Here is a 17,059-nt window from a genome sequence, read left to right as displayed (position 1 = left end):
TGCCTGTTCCCTACCTAGCTCTAAGTGAGTAGCAAAGTACTACCCACCTCCTTCTACTATTTGCTGTGCTACCCTCTCCTACCTTTCTCTACCCTTAGTGCCAATACTTGTAATGGTTCTGTCCCACTCACCCCCAAGAAGATGGGTGAAAGTTTAACCTCAAAGCACTTCTCCATATGAGGAGTAATAGCTAGTTCAGGGGACTCTCATTGGACTTAAACTGACCAGATCAGTACCTCTAGTGACTACAGAACCAAAATAAAATGAGAATTAGGCTACTACCTTCAAGTGAGAATAATTAGGTCTTCTGATTTCAAGTCCAGCGTTCTAGTGCAATTTAGCTTTTAGAAAAGAAATTTTAGGTGGGGTATGATAGTTGTCTATTTGAAGTATTTGAAGGATTGTCATGGGAAGAGGGGCACAAAAATCTTTTTGACCCCAAGGGAGAGAAGTAGGAGCAGTGGGTTCTATTATAAAGAGGCTGATTTAAACTCAACTTAAGGAAAAACTTCCCAACAGTTAGAGTCATCCAAATTTAGAATGGGTTGTAATGGATTCTTCCTCCCTGGAGGTCTTCAAGTGGAGAGCAGAGCAACATTTGTCAGTAGTGTTATAGAAGTTATTTAAATATAGTTTGAATACTAAATACTGGAGGAGCCAGCGCTATGCAGTGCACTTAAATCTGGAGCTGGAAAAAACTAAATGAGGACCTGGCTAAGTTAATGTCTTCACCTAGGCCCATTCAGCATCCACTCACCTTTAAAAGTGTAAGTCAGCATCAGTATGAGAGCCTCACTCATTTACCACAAGGGTTAGCAAAAGCAAAAAGGCTAATCCACAGGACTCACTGCTTCATGGTGCTGTTAGTTTTTAAGGTAGGGATCAAACAATGGCTGTGGAAGGTAACATGTAGCAGGACCAAATCAGAACAATCTGTGTAGGCAGGTGGGGAATGGAACTGGCCCCCGTGGTATAAAGCTCTGTCTTCTTAGCCTAAGGCTACATTAGTCTCTGATAGCTATATAATCTTTTTATAGTGTCAGTAGGGGTTTCCTAATAAATGAGCATTACTGGTTTCTGGCAGCCCAAGGTGCCATACAGGTGCATCATGAAAGTGTAATAGTAAACTGTTAAGTTTCAGTTCAAGATCTTTGAAATAACTGGCAATGTGATGTTAACAAAGGAGTTAAAATAAATGAATGAAATTGGATGTAATAGGTTTGAATTTCCCTTGGGATTGTAGCCACCTTTGATATTGGGAGTGGAAGGAAGGCAGAGAGTGGGGGGGAGGGGTTGGGGAATGTGGTGAAAATAAGTAGGGAGGATTCTATTCAATAAATATTTATTGAGCACTTGGAACATACAGCCCCCAGATAGTATCATGTAGTAAGCTTTAATATCCACCATGTTAATGGATTTTTAAATGTCTCCAATTGAGGTTTCTAGAACTTTGAGTTTTCCTTTGCAAGAGGAGAATGACTCTCGTAAATGCTTTCTTTTTCAAAATCCACATCTTTCTAAGATGTTCATTCTAGGGCTTTTCTTCCAAGCCCCAGGTTCACATTTTTTAATTGCTTATTGAATATTTCTACTAGGGTGTCCCCTCAACCACATCAAAAAAAAAATCAACATAACCCAAACTGAACACATCATAGGAATGAATTGTCAGCAACCAAGATGAGATACAAACCCAGGTCAAACCCTTTCTCTTTATGCTATAATAAACCACTTCTTCTACCACAAATTAGCACTTCCTTTGCTTTGACTCTTATTTTATTAATATCACTAGGTAGCCAGAAACAAATAAACCACTGAATAATCCTTGACTTTTCTTTATCCGTTGTCTCACATCTAATTGTCAATACTGCTCCTGAAAGATTTGCTCTGTCTATTTATTCTCTTTGCCTCATTCCCACTGCCATTAACCTAATTCAGGGCCTCATTATCTCTCTACTGGACATTCGTAACAGTTTTTCTAGTAATCCTTCCACAATTTTCTCCTCCCCCTTATTCATCCTATACACTATTTCCAGATTAGACTTGTTAGAGAACAGAGCTAATTATGTAATCCTCCCGTTCAAAGCCTTGAGTGGTTTTCTGTTGCTTACATAATAGAATATAAACTACTCAGCCTGGCATCCTAGGTTTTCAGTCTACTTTTCTAGCCATATCTCCCACTACTCCCCTTTATGCTCCCTATGCTCAAGCCAAAGTGGACTACTAGCCACTCCTTAAACTTCTTCTCTTGCCTTCCTACTTCTGTAGAGTGATGAGCTGCTTAGGTTTCACTGGGATCATCCTCACTCACTAAAGGGCAGTAAAGAACTGGATCTTTCTCAGTCTTTCTTGGGATAGAAGAATCCTTGGTCTTTGTGCTCTACCATCTTGAGTCTCTGTACTCTCAACTTCAAATTTTCAAAGATAAGTTAAATGTATTCCTGTATCCCCTTGGGCCTTCGTGGCTGTCTGTGTCCAGTGGGTAAGGGATATAATCCTTTTAGCATAACTATGACTTTATGCGGATCTTTCTCTGATAGATAATCTTTTTCATTCTAATTAGACTGCATTTTTGAGCTTCGTTATTGACATTCAATTCAACAAACACTTTTTAAAAGGTGGCACAGTGGTGTAGGAACTCGTCTTCCTAAGTTTAAATCCAGCCTCTGACACTTCCTAGCTGTGTGACTCTGTGCAAGTCACTTAACCCTGTTTACTTCAGTTTCCTCATCTGTAAAATGAGCTGGTGAAGGAAACGGCAAGCCACTTCAGTATCTTTGCCAAGAAAATCCCAAAATGGGGTCACAGAGAGTTAGAAACAACTGAACAACCACAAATATGTGTAAGTCACTGTGTTACAAGCAAACAAAAATAAATCTTTCTCTTCTTATTTGAGTGGGAACGGGGGGAGGGGCAAGAGGAGACAGAACCTGAACACAAGAGAAAAATATGTAAGCAGTAACTTCCAAAAAGTTAGCATTAATAATTGGGAAACTCAGGACAAGCTTCATATAGCAGACTCTGTACCTGAGCTATGCTTTGAAAGAAGCTAGGGACTTTACTAGGTGGAGATGGGGAGTAAGGGGGTATTCTAGATACTGGGGAACAGCTAAACTAAGAAGAAGAAAACAAATATTTATTAACCATCTACTGTGTGCTTTACAAATATCCCCAAATATTACAAGTTATTACGATTGCAGTGACAAATATTACAAATATCCTTGCAAACCTGGGAGCTGTTAGTGCTGCTGTCTTTATTCTCATTTTACAGATGAGAAAATTGAGGCAGATAGAGGCAAGCAAATTGAGGCAAGATAGACTCTTGACCAGAGTCTAGTAAGTATCTGAAGCCAGATTTGCACTCAGATCTTCCTGACTCCAACACTCTACCCAACACTTGAAGGATTGTTGAGGATCAAATGAGATAATATTTGTAGAACCACTTAGCACAGTGTCTAGACTAGACAATGTAGGTGCTATATAAATGTTTATTCCTTTCCCTACCCTATTCTGTATAACACCTTCAAATCTGAGATGGCAAATCATTCCTCAAATCTGTTCTGTGAGTGTGATAGGTTGGCTAAGAAGGCTAATACAATCTTTGACCGGATTAAGAGCAGCTTAGTTTCCAGGATAAGGGAAGTGATGATATTTGAAGTACTTTACCTTGATTAGACTAGATCTGAAGTACTGGGTTTAGTTTTCTGGGGTCACTTTTTAGGAAGGATATTGAAAAGCCAGAGTATGCAGAAGAGGGCATCCAGGTTGGTGAAGGGCTTTAAGTTCATCTTATTTGAGAATTCACTGAAGAAACTGGGTATCTTTTAGCTGATGGAAAGGAAAACGTTGTGGTGAGATAGTATAGCTACCTTTAAGTATCTGAAGAGCTGGCCTGTGGAAGACTGGATCAGACTTGTTATGTTTGTCCTTCAGTGTCAGAATTGGCCTTAGTGAGTAGAAGTTGCAAAGAAGTAAACTGAGGCTTGGTATGGGGACAAACTTCCTCAAGATCTGAATTCTCTAAAGGTAGACTGGGCTGTCATGGTTGGGGCGTGGCACTTTTAGGGTATCTTATTGTGTGGAGATTCTTTTCAGTTATAGGCTGGGCTACGGTCTTCTCAGGTCCCTTTGAAACTTGGAGATTCTGTGATTTTTATAACATGCTTAGTCTGACAGAATTTAAAACAAAGCCAGCTCTTAATTATCCATGACAATAGGAAAAAGAGTATAGATTAAATTAATTGATGGTTTATTTTAGTTATTAGTTTCAATTTGCTGCTTCCTCAATATAACTTTAATCAACTATACAAAATTGAATGGGGCTTACTGAAATTGTTTTTAGAGGTAGTCATTTCAGCACTATTAAGCACCTACTACACTGGATACAATGCTAGGCACTGAGGACACAATCACAAAAATTAAATAGTGCTTACCCTTTAGGAGCTTACATCCTATGGGATCGGGGGATGGAGGAAAGAACAACTTGTACACAGATAAGGAAACACAAAATATTGGTGGAGGGGGAGAGCCCCCCCCTCAGGTCACTAACAATTTGGAGGATGAGCAAAAGCCTCATGTGGGACTAGTCGCTGAGATGAGCCTTGGATGGAGCTAGCCACTCAGAGGTAGAAGTGAGGAGAGAGAGCATTCCAGCCATGGACACAGAAAGCAGTGTTGTGTGTGGAGAACAGCAAATAGGCCAGTTTGGCTATAATGCAGATTACATGAGGGAAAATAAAGGAAAGATAGGCTGGAGCTAGATTTTGAAGATAAATGACAAAGAGAAAAAAGTTTTATGTATTTTATTCTAGAGATTCTAGGAAGCCACAAAAGCTTCTTGAATGGGGGAGTGACATGGTCAGACCTGTGCTTTAAAAATATAAATTGGGGGGGGCAGCTAGGTGGCACAGTGGATAGAGTACCAGCCCTGAAGTCAGGAGGACCTGGGTTCAAATTCGGCCTCAGACCAAACACCTGACACTTACAAGCTGGGTGACCCTGGGCAAGTCCCTTAACTCCAATTGCCATATATGTGTGTATATATATATATACATATATATGTACATATATGTATATATATACACACATATACATACACACACACACACACACATATATATATATAAAATTTAAGTCCCTTAACCCCAATTGCCTTATGTATATATATAAATTTGGAAGCTATATGGAAGATGAATTGCAGAGGGAAGAGACTGGAGGCAGGAAAACCAATTAATAGGCAACTGCAGTAGTCCAGATGAGAGGTGATGAAGGCCTGATCTGGAATGGTTGTTATTTGAGTAGTGAGAATTAGACAGACAAGAACATGTGGAAATGGAACTGACAGGACTTGGCAACTGATTAGATATAGGGAGTGAAGGAGAGTGAGAAATTGAGGATGAATCTGAGATTGTGAACCTGGATCACTGGGAAAATGATGGTAACTTCAACAAAAATAGTAAATTTGGGAAGAGGGGTGGGTTTTGGGCAAAATATGAGTTCTATTTTGGGCATGTTCAGTTTGAGATACTTATGAAACTCCCATTTGGAGATGTCCAGTTGGCAATTGTATAAATTCTTTTAAAAACTCAAAATTTAAAAAAAGAATGTTAATTTTTTTACATGTTAATAGGGAAATATTTAACAAAATAAATAAAAATATATTTTAAAGGGAAATGCTTTTAAAAATTGACATATTTGAATTTTATCTCTTCTCCCATACTGCTTCTTGAGAACTTGCTAATAAAGCTTAAACAGCATAGTGGAAGCAGGAAGGGGTAGAGAAGTCTTGGACCTACATAATCTACAAGCCAAATAGTCATTTCCTACATAATTGAGAGTCGGTGTGTCTTTTTTACTGCTCCTAAAGACCAAACTTTGCTCCATATAAAACTGAAATGGAGTGGCTCTTCTTAGGACCTATGGTTTTACTCTCTTAAGAGGAATTTTACACTTGAAACTTGGAAGTCAAGAATTCAGTGTCTACTACCACCTGATGAAGTAACACTCCAGCACTCTACTATAACCACGCTGGAGAGGAACAAAAACATTAAAAAATTAGGATATTTTCTTTCACAGTAAGGGGATGTGCTCCCCCAGGAAACAGCCGACTTTTCCATATGTGAGTCTATATTCACACCAGCCCTTTAGAACATTCTTTGTCCAAGTAGCTTAACACTAAATTTAGTCTTAAGGACTCCATGGCACCCAAATCTAAAGTGAAGGTTGGTGCAAACTGATTGCTTTCTTTTCTCCAGGAGTGATTCCTAAAAGTACATTATGTTTTCATGTTCTCTGAGGTTCATGGCTTTGGGTATCAGTTACATTCCCACTGCCTCAGGCATAGTGATTAAAATGAATTATCTAACGCATATGCAGGGGCCATGCAATACCAGAAGGTGGTTAGCCTCTGTCATCCCATCCCTTTATTAAAATTGCATATTTTCTTTTTGCCTGCCATATCCTGTTTACTTCCCTTTGGTAATTACAGTGGTGACTGACAATCCTTTGAGCCTGCCACATTCATGACAATCTGCCTCGTGCCACTTTCCTGAGCAATAAGAACAGGTCAGCTCCTCCCCCTTAGGAAAAGGGATTGTACAGTCTGAAACTGATTTAATTTCCCCCCCCCCCCAATCCTCTCTATTCCTGGGAGTGCTCTCTTCTCACTCATGCATAAAGATAATCATATGCCCTTTTATTCTTTTATCTTCTTAAGAGGAGAAACTTTTGTTCTTCTCTTTGAAATGCCACCAATTATGTTCTTGAACTTATTTTTAGATGTGTGGAAGCCTTCCAGACATAATAGATGCCACCACAGATAAAGTCCTGTGTGTTTATCACATGTAAGGGGAAGAAGAAAATGTAGTCTACGTATGGAAGTGACTCAAACCATTAGCAAATTTACAATATGGGTCCCTTTATCCCTCGAACAGTGAAAAAACATTGACCATAATAATATGCAGATGTTCACCTCACTCAAAAAATTAGGACAGACAATTAATTAGCTATATAATTAGTATGTTTCAAGGAAAAAGGCTGGAGTTCTAATGGCAGTTGTGGCTATTTATTGTTCAAAGTCGTAAGACCATAAACATTTCTAATAATATCTTCTCTAATATTGTCAATTGAAAATTCCAAGATTTTTTCTTTAAAAGACCACATAAAAGCTAAATTAGTGTTCCTAAGGCTCATAGGCTGAGAATAATTTAAAATAAAATATAACTTGGCCCACGTTCATCATATCATCAGCTAACATTTATTGTGTGCCCACTGTGTTCATCATACTCTCTACTGGGCTGTGTGGGGTTTATAGACTATAGATTAGGCATGGTCCTTGCCTTCTAGGAATTTACAATCCAGTGTAGCTTCAGGATGTATGCCAGATTGTGCTAATCTGGGAATAGTTATAATAGCTTGGAAAACCAAGCACCAAATGTTCCTAGCTCACAGCAGATTTTTACCAGCTTGTCTTTCCCTGATGAGGTTTGGAGGTAGTAAACTCAGAATTCTTTTCTACTTGCCTGGTATTTGTTGTTGTTTGCTTCAAAGAGCAAAGAGCTATTTGTAAGATCAATCCATTATCACTTTGCACTAGTTCCATCTTTTCCAGAGATGGATAAAGCTGCCCATAGCTTCTAGATGTTGTTCTTCCAACTACATTATGTATACTCTTTACTTTCTGGCATGGTTTTCTACTTTTCTGCCTAGTTAATATGACAACTTGAGTTGGACTTGCCTGAACAGAATTACCAGACTGGGCCACTGATCATTCTGCATGTCTTCATATTTGATGAGGCTGTGGTGAACCAACTCATTCATGAAGATGACCAAAATGAGTAGGATCAGCCAAACTGTGGTCTGATTCAGTGGCTACATATCTTTGATCTCTAACTAGTGATATACTGGGGGAAATGGACACAAGTAGAAAAACTTTAGAACCCTGCACTTCATTGTCTTTTCCTACAATGTCTTTGCTTTTCTTACCCAATTTTACCTTGGCCCACCAGCATTTAAGAACCATTTTCAAATCAAGTTTAACAAGAAGAAGATGTCTCTTATAAAGAACTCATTTTCAACAACTCTCCAAAGGACTAGACACATGTAATAAGTGAAAGAGGATTCACAGTGAAGCAGTTAACAGCCAGAAATAATGGAAAAAGCTCTGTCCTAGAGATCAGGAGATCTGAGTTCCAGTACCAGCTCTATCACTATTTAGCTGTAAAGCCTCAGGGAACTCAGTTAACTCCTCTGGGACTCATTTTCCTTTCTGACTTCAAAATTATATTATTCTATATGTTGCCTATCCAGTATGACCTAAAGTGGGGCAATCTTTGCTTATTTGAGATTAACCGATTTTTTTAAAATGAAGCAATTACAATGTTTAGAACACAGTAATTAGCATTGTAGAGGAGTGGGATTTTAGATGAGACAGTTCACACTCTTAAAGAATTTGACAGTCTCGATTTAGTTGATGGACTCAATTTTAGACATGTTAAATTTGAGGTTCTAGTGGGGGTATACAGGTAGAAATGCCTTGTGGGCAGTTGGAGATGTATGTTTAGAGCTCAAAAGAGAGATCAGCACTAGAGATGAAGATTGTGGAATCATTTGCAGAAAGAAGGCAATAGTCAAACCCATTAGGAATAAATAAGATTGCTAAGGGAGATAGTATAAGGAGTACAGAGAATAGGACCAAAGCCAGCACCTGAAAGAACACTAATAACTATTGTCTAGGGCCATAGAAAGGAAACTTCTGTGGCACTGAGAGAGAGCATTGGGAGTGGGAAGAATAAGATAGGTGAGCAAGCTCTGGAGAATCTCACATAATGCCCTTCTCAGTTTCTTTTCACCTGAATATTCTATGATGAATCCTATTTCAGATCTGTGTCCCCAGGGCTGTAGAATATACAGACGTATAGCTCCATAGCCCTTTTTCTTACTGCCATCTCATCATTATAAATTATCATTATGTTATAACATTATGATATGAGAACCTACGTGATGTAATATAGAGAACAGGCAACAGAATCAGAAAGACTTGGGTTCAAATCCTGTAGCTGACACATACTGTCTTGTGATCCTGAACAAGTTACTTAAGACCTTTCAGGTACTCCAGACAAATCTCTAAGACTGTAAGTTGCAAAATAGTTTTCCCTACCTTGGTAGAGAATTCCCTCCCTAAACAAATGAAATCACAGGTCTATTCTAAACAAACAAATATTATTTTTATAAAGTAGCAATTGCTTCTCCCTGAAAAAGGACATATTTTTAATACTAACATTCAAACTTCCTGGCAAAATGGGATAATTAGTGAAGATCTAGAAAGAGAAGCCATCCTTTTCAATTATCACCTCTATGCAGCTTTTCCCAGATCTATTTTTTCAGCTCTCATCTTTCACCTGAATTCCAGTCTGGCATTACAAATGCATCTTAAAATCCCATATTTCTAATAGAATGCCTTATATCCTCTGCCTCCCCTCCCCCAAACTCTTCTTTCTCTTTATATCTCTGTTTTTCCTGAGGACATTATCATCCTTACTGTCTCCCAAAATCATAACTTCAAAGTAATTTTTTACTCTGTCCTCTACTTCATCTCTTGTGTCTAGAAAGTCTTGTGATTCTGCCTCCACACTATACCTTGTCTTCATTCCCCTGTCTCTGCTCACACAGCCACCACCCTAGCTCGGACCTCATCCCATCTTTCTAAGACTTATTGCAGTAATCTCTAAATTGGTCTCTCTGCCTCAGTCCTTCTGCTATCCAGTTCATTCTCTAAACCTTGGCAAAACTGTTATTCCTAAAGCACAGGTTCTGACTACTTATTCCCCTTCTCAAGAAGTTCTAGTAGTTTTATCTTGCTCTTCAGAAGATACAAACTCATCTGTTTGGCATTTAATGACTTTCACAATTTGGCTCCAACCTACCTTCCAGAGTTTCCTGCACTACTCTTCTTCACGTACTGTACATTCTGTGCAAACTGGCCTGGTGTTCCCATCCATGATATTCCATCTCTTTGCACAAGCTGACAACCCACGACTGGAAAATTGTCTCTTCTCACTTGTACCTCTTAGAATGCCCAAATTCCTTCAAAACTCAGGCCAAGTGATACTTCCAACAGGAAACCTATCCTTATTCCCTCCAATTTCTGTGGGAAATGACAGAATCAGAAAATTTGAAATTTAAAAGGTACGTCATGAACCATCTAGTCCAACCTATTCACAAAAGGAATCTCCAGTACAGCATATGATTGTCTAGCCTTATTTTCTATATGCATGTTTTCCCCATTGTCCCCAAAGACTGTAGACTTCTTTAGGCCAGGGGCTATTTCATTCTTGCCTTTGTAGCCCCCGTGCTTTGCATTGTACTTTTATGTGTAGTAAATGCTTTTTGAATTAGGTTGAATTGTTGGTCACAAATAATCAGCATGGCTTTGGTGAGAACAAGCCAGACTAGCCTTTTTTTTCCTTTTTTGATAGGCTAGCTAAGCTAATAGATGAGGGGAATGCTTTAGATATGATTTAACTAGATTTTATTAAAGTGCTTTATAAAGTATCACATGCTATTCATTTGGAGGAAAAAAGAGATGCGGGTTAGACCAGAGGTGTCAAACACACAGCCCACAGCTGGAATGCAGTTCACAACACTACAAAGTGCAGCCCAAAGCAGATTAAAATATAAATGGGAAATATCTGACAAAATAAGTAAAAATACAGTAAGAAATAGATAATATTAAAATTTAAAACTAAGTCAGTATGCGGTCCTTGGGGATCCTTATTTTAGATTAGTGGCCCCTTTTTCTATTTGAGTTTGATACCACTCGGCTAGATGATATAGTACAATTAGAACCGTTGATTAGCTGGATTTAGAGACATGGCTCCCTGTCAGCTTGGAAAGATACCTCCTATGGAGCAGCCCATAAGGCACTTTTCCTAATGAACCTCTTTATCAATGACTTGGATCATATGCTTATCACATTTGCAGATAACACAATGCTGGGAGCAGTAGCTAGCACAGTGAAAAACAGTAAGAATCCAAAAAAGATTTTGGCAGTCTAGAACATTGACCTAAATTGAACGTAAGATGAAATTTAATAGGGTGGAATGTAGAGTCTGACATGGGTTAAAAACAATTAAAATCTAACTTTTCCAGTACAAGATGGGGGAAGCATGGCATTGAGCTATTTGTCTTAAAAATTCTAGAGTTTGGGGGCAGCTAGGTGTCACAATGGATAGAGTACCAGCCCTGGATTCAGAAGGACATGAGTTCAAATCCAGCCTCACACACATAACACTTACTAGCTGTGTGACCCTGGGCAAGTCACTTAACCCCATTGCCTAGCCAAAAAAAAAAAAAATTCCAGAGCTTTATGAATCAGCAGGGTGATGTGGCATCCAAAAAGCTAAACTGATCTTGGTCTTCATTAAGAGAAGCATAATGACCAAGGAGAGGGTAGGTGATAGTCCCAACTGTCCTGGTCCTGGTCAGACTCCAGATGGAATATTGTGCTCATCTCCAGGTAACACATTTTTAGGAAGTATATTGCTAAGTTGGTGAATGGCAAATAGAATGCTAAGGTATTCTAGACCATACCATATGAGGAGGGAACTAGGTATGTTTAGCTGGTAGGAAAGAAGACTTAAGGGGAACATGGGATAGTTATGCTCAAGCATTTGAAGAGCTGTCATGCAGGAGAAGAATTAATGTTTTTCTTGGCCCCTAGTTCTTGGCAGAACTAGGAGGAATAGGTGGAAATTTCAGAGGTAAATTTAGTCTTATGTCAGGGGAAAAAAACTGCCCAACTATTCGAGTTTTTCAAAACAGCTGCTTTGGGTTACCCCTCATTGGGGGTCTTTAGGTAGAGGGTGAACATCAAGTATGTTGTTGAGGAGATTCTTTTGGGGGTATGGGTTTAACTAGATGGTGGCCATGTTACCCTGTGGCTCTAGATTATATAATTCTGTGAACAATCACCTTAAGGTCAGAAGACAAGGAGTAATTAAATTGTGTAGTAGGAGGACCAAGAGTGACTATGTATCCAAGGGTGGAGAGTGAGGATACAAAGGGGAACAAAGTGATCAAGATTATCAAATGATGCAAAAAGGTCATAGAGGATGAGAAATAAAGAGGAGACACTAGATTTGGTGATTAATGGTGACTGATAAAGTCTGAGACAAGATTTGAGTATAGTGAAAGAGGAGAAAGCCAGATTGCAAGAGGTAGAATGAGTGGTGAGACACTGGAGATATTGAGTGTAGAGACAGCTTTTCATCAGAAGTTTGGTCATGAATGGGAGAAAGAGGAGGAATGGTGACTAGATAGGATAAAAAAGAGTCAAGGGCAGACTTTTGGTTTTTTTTAAAGGATTAGATAGACCTAACCATGTTTGTACATAGCTGAAGAAGAACTAGTAGAGATGGAATGACTGAAAATGACTAAGGGAGAAAAGATGACTTTTGGAGGAAGGCTCTAGAGAAGACTGAGAGCAAGTGAGATGAAGAACAGTCACACATGGGAAGGAAAAGAGAGTAGAAAATAATGCTAAAAAGCTTTGAAGAATAATTTTGAAAGACCTCTTGTCACAGAGAACCTCAATATTCTTCATGAAATAGGCAGCCAATTATAAGGGTAGTGAACCACGACTTCATGGGAAATGCTAACCATTAAAAAGGGACACGGTATATTAGAAGAAAAAGTGCTATAGTCTCCTAAACTTTTCATTTACTCTCCTGTTTCTGTTATCAATCCTGGCTCTGTCACTTGCTTTTTGTGTGAGGATGGACAATTAACAACCTCTCTAGGTCTCAGTTTCCTCATCTGTAAAATGAGGGGGTCAAACCAGACAGCTGTAGAGATTCCTTATAGCTCTAAATCTAAACCTCTTGCCCTTCACTTCTGACCTTTCACTCCCCATCTCACACCTGTTCCATCTATCCCCTAAAATCCCATCTCACCAAAATATGCAATAAAAATTTACAAGTTGAGATTCCACTACGAAAAGATGAAGGCTGAGAGGGTATATGGCCAAGTCTGTAAGCTCTACTAAATCACAAAGGCATGAAGGGTAGAGATAGAAAAAATACTAATAATAACAATTAACATTTATACGGCACTTTAAATTCTGTCGACTTCATTTTCTTAACCTCTAGCCAGTATGTTGCCTCCTCTCTTCTAACACTGACACCAGCCTGGTGCAAGTTCTCCATCTCCTCACACCTAGGCTGTTATGATAGCATGTTCACTGGTCTCCCTGACGCAGGTCTCTCCTTGTTCCAGTCCATCCTCTACTCAGCAGTCAGATTAATCTTAAAGCTCAGAGCAGATCACATCAATCTCACACTTAATAAACTCCAGTGGATCTTTACCATCTCTAGGATCAAATATAAAATTCTCTATTTAGCTTTTTTAAAGCCCTTCATAACTCAGCTCCCTCCTACCTTTCCTATCTCCTTCTACTTAAAATCTTACCTACTCAATCCCACATACTCCTTGCTATTCCTCCAAAAAGACACTCCCTTTCCCAGCCTGGGCCTTTTTTCTACCTGTCCTCCAAATCTGGAATTCTCTCCATCTTCACCTCTGCTTTCTGGCTTCCCCTCAAGTCTCAGCTAAAATCTCACTTTATACCTTTTCCAAATCCTCTTAATACCTTCCCTCTGTTGATTATCTCCAGTTTGTCTTCTCTATATCATTTTTACATAGTTGTTTGCATGTCTTCTCCTCCATTAGATTGTGAGCTCCTTGAGAGGGAAGACTTTTGCCTTTCTTTGTATCCCTAGGTCTTAGCATAGTGCCTGGCACACAGTAAGCACTTAATAAATATTTGTTGAATGACTGACTAACGTTTGGTAGTCCACTATGGAGGACATAAGATGTTTCTCGATGCCAAAGACAGAAAACTAGGCTTAATACATCATTGTTACAATAAAGCATAGAATTTGCTATATTCTTATGTTCTAAAGAAACTTTAAAACTAAGATGTGATTTTTTTTCCACCCTCCAACACAAAGTATATTAAACAATGACTAATATTTGGATAATTGGGTCAATGTGGAGAGTCAATTAGGCCAATTTCAGAAAGGCTTGTTTGCCTTAAGAAAGAGGGTGTCTATACATACATGCTACCTGTAGAACTATTTTAATTCTGTGCTTTGTTGGTATAGTCACAACTTTAGAGCCGCAAGGAGGAATATTTTTATTTTTGCTGCAAGGATGCCCCAGTGCTGATAATTATCTCCCAGTTCAGTGTCCAGTTTAAGTACAGCTTGTTGGTCATAAATCATTTTCACAAATCTGTTATGTCCCAGGAATACCCTTTTAACTGAGGCAGTAATGGAGAAAGGTCTGCATTTGGCTTAATGCCAATTTTCATGGCAGGAAGGCCAGGTTCAAATTTTGCTTCTGACATAAACTATATGACCACATTTGACTGTAATCTAAGAGTCTTTTATCTTTTCTTTTTTGTATCCCTAGAGCTTAGCACAGTGCCTAGCACATAGCAGGGGCTTAATCAATGTTTATTGACTGACCAATTCACCCAAGGCAAGTCATAACCTTTCAGTGCTCCCAAGCAACTCTGTAAAACTAAATTGTAAAATAGGTGCTCATTTACATTGGCGGTTTCTTTACACCAATGGAATCACAGGTGCAGACATATATTTAAATAATTTTATGTAGTATTTATTTACCTGTGTGTATACCTCCTCCCTAGGGGCAGCTGTTGCTACATTGGATTGAGGAAGGGATACTATAGGCAAGAAGACCTGAGCTCAAATCCAGCCTTAGACATTTACCAGCTGTCACAAAACTTCTTGCCTCAGTTTCTTCAAGTGTAAAATGGGAATAATAACAGCACCTACTTCTAAAAGTGGTTGTGAGGCTGAAATGAAGTATTTGTTAAAAATGCTTAACACATAGTAGTCCTTATAGAATTATTACATATTCCCTTTCTTTAGTCCCTTGCCCAACATCTTGAGGGCCGGAACCATTTTGGTTTTGTATCTACAACGTCTTGTACATAGTAGGCGCTTGCTTGTTGAATGAATGCATGCACAAAATTAATGAACAGAGTAAATATATGATAGATTTCTACCAACTAAAAGCTCAGCATAAAATAAGTGCTTTATAAGGAAGATATGTAGTGTGGCTATTTGAGAACAGGTAAAGACCCATTTCACATCTTTAGTAAATTCTGGTTGGCATGTAATTGCCAGGCTTTTCATTCCATAGTTTGAGGAAGGATTTTCCTATCTTACTTGACTATACTGGAACTTTGCTATAACACAATATAGAGTTTTAGTCTGTCTTGAAATATATTCATGGGAGAGTCAAATTGCTGAAGTAGAAAAAGAATGTAATCCCCTTCTCTTCCTCAGGGACTGAGATGGTACAAGTGGAGGGGGGGCTGCCTTCCATGTGTTGGGGGAATAGGTTTGTATATTTATGATGGATGGAAGAAAGGGAGGGATAGAAGAAGGAAGGGAAGGAAGAGGAAGGAAAGAAAAAAGAAGGGAGAGAAGGAAGAGAGAAAGAAGGGAGAGGGAAAGAGAAGGAGGGAGAGGGAAAGAGAAGGAGGGAGAGGGATGGAGGAGAGAGGGAGAAGGAAGGGAAAAGGAAGGGAGGGAGAGAGGAAAGATAGGAAGGGAGGAAGGAAAGGAAGAATGAAGGAAGGAAGTTAGGAAGGAGGAAGGAAGGAAGAGAGGGAGGGAGGAAGGAAGGAATGGAGGAGAGAGAATGTACAGTATTAGGCAGTCTTATAGCAAGGTCCCGAGGAGAACATTATGGGCAGAACTCCAGAGTCACTTCTTGAGTTGCATGGGGAGCATGGAGTACAAGTCTCTGGAGTTTGAGTTTCTGTATTACATCACATCTTCCAACTGCTCTTCAAACTCCAGAGTCAGGCTAAGGGTAGAGAGTGAAGGATTGGGGGAGGAGTGTTGGGGAGAAATAGAGCAATGCAGCAATTGTGTGTCTAACCCCTGCCAAAAAATACATCTACCTCAATTATCTGAATATTCCCGGCAAAAGTACTTGTGGCCTGAATTACCCAGCTAATTGCCTTAACTCTGCACTGTCCTTTCCACAGTGTAGACATAATATAAGTAATCTTCACAGTCCTGCTGGGAAGGTGAGAGGTTGGTATGTATTACCAGCTCTGTTTTACAAAACAAGTAATTAAACTAGAGAGAGGTTAAGTGATCTGCGCAGGGTCATACAGAAGTCAGTAGCTGAGCTGGGATTAGAGCATGTGGCTCTTTATCCCTAACCAAGAGAAAAATCCAACAACTAAAATAAAAATTTAATCAGATAAAATTCTATTTTTAATCAACTAATCAAAATGCTAAGAAATAGCAAATGAGAGATGTATTTTATCTTTTTAATGCCATTTTTTAACCAAATGGATATACCTTTTCCAATGTGCTTTAATTCAGTGAGACTCAGGTTTAATTTACAGGACCTCCAAAATAGAGAAGAGCAAATCAGAGGCCTCTTTTGAGACTAAACTCTTCCCACACCTATATGCACACAACCACCCAGGGTCAAAAGAGAGCTGCCCCCTTCAGCACTGTTGGAGGCCCGGAGGGGAAAAGGTTATATGTTTGGGAGGAGGAGGATGGCAGGCAGAAAGCAAATGTAGAAAAAAAGTGGAGAAATAGTTTAATCCAGTTAGCTCCTGTTGAGCTTTAGAAAGAGATTTTTTTTTCCTTTGGAAGGGAAGATTTTTCTCCCTTGCTACCCTGGAGTTTGGTTCAATAACTCACTGGGCCCTGAATTCTATTGTGCAATGCTTTAGAATGCCATGGGAGCTTACTCAGTGCAGATGTGCCAAAAGACAAAAACTATAGCAGGGAGATGGCTTAAAAGGTGAACAAAAACGATGCCCCTGGCCATGTCTCCAGCTTTTAAGGCAAAGGCAAGCCAAAACATGTTGAAGGACAGCCAGACTTCTCCCACTTAGCCTGCATTTTGTGAAAGGAGACAGAAATGTAGGTTTTTCATATTTTGCCTCAGCCTCCCCTTCTCTTATTGATTCAAGAAACAAGTTTCTTTTTACACACAAATGTTT

General features: G+C 39.2%; 1 protein-coding gene across 2 annotated transcripts in view; it reads left to right on the top strand.

Annotated features, from left to right (window-relative positions):
• Window positions 1–17,059, top strand: part of ISM1 (isthmin 1) — a 103,530-nt gene that overhangs the window by 35,019 nt on the left and 51,452 nt on the right. The gene's annotated exons all lie outside the window — the stretch shown is intronic.

This window comes from Phascolarctos cinereus, unplaced genomic scaffold (genome assembly GCF_003287225.1).
Source record: "Phascolarctos cinereus isolate Bilbo 61053 unplaced genomic scaffold, phaCin_HiC Scaffold_2;HRSCAF=192, whole genome shotgun sequence".
In the NCBI taxonomy this organism is placed as follows: Eukaryota; Metazoa; Chordata; class Mammalia; order Diprotodontia; family Phascolarctidae; genus Phascolarctos; species Phascolarctos cinereus.
This window is presented reverse-complemented; position numbering and strand designations above follow the sequence as displayed.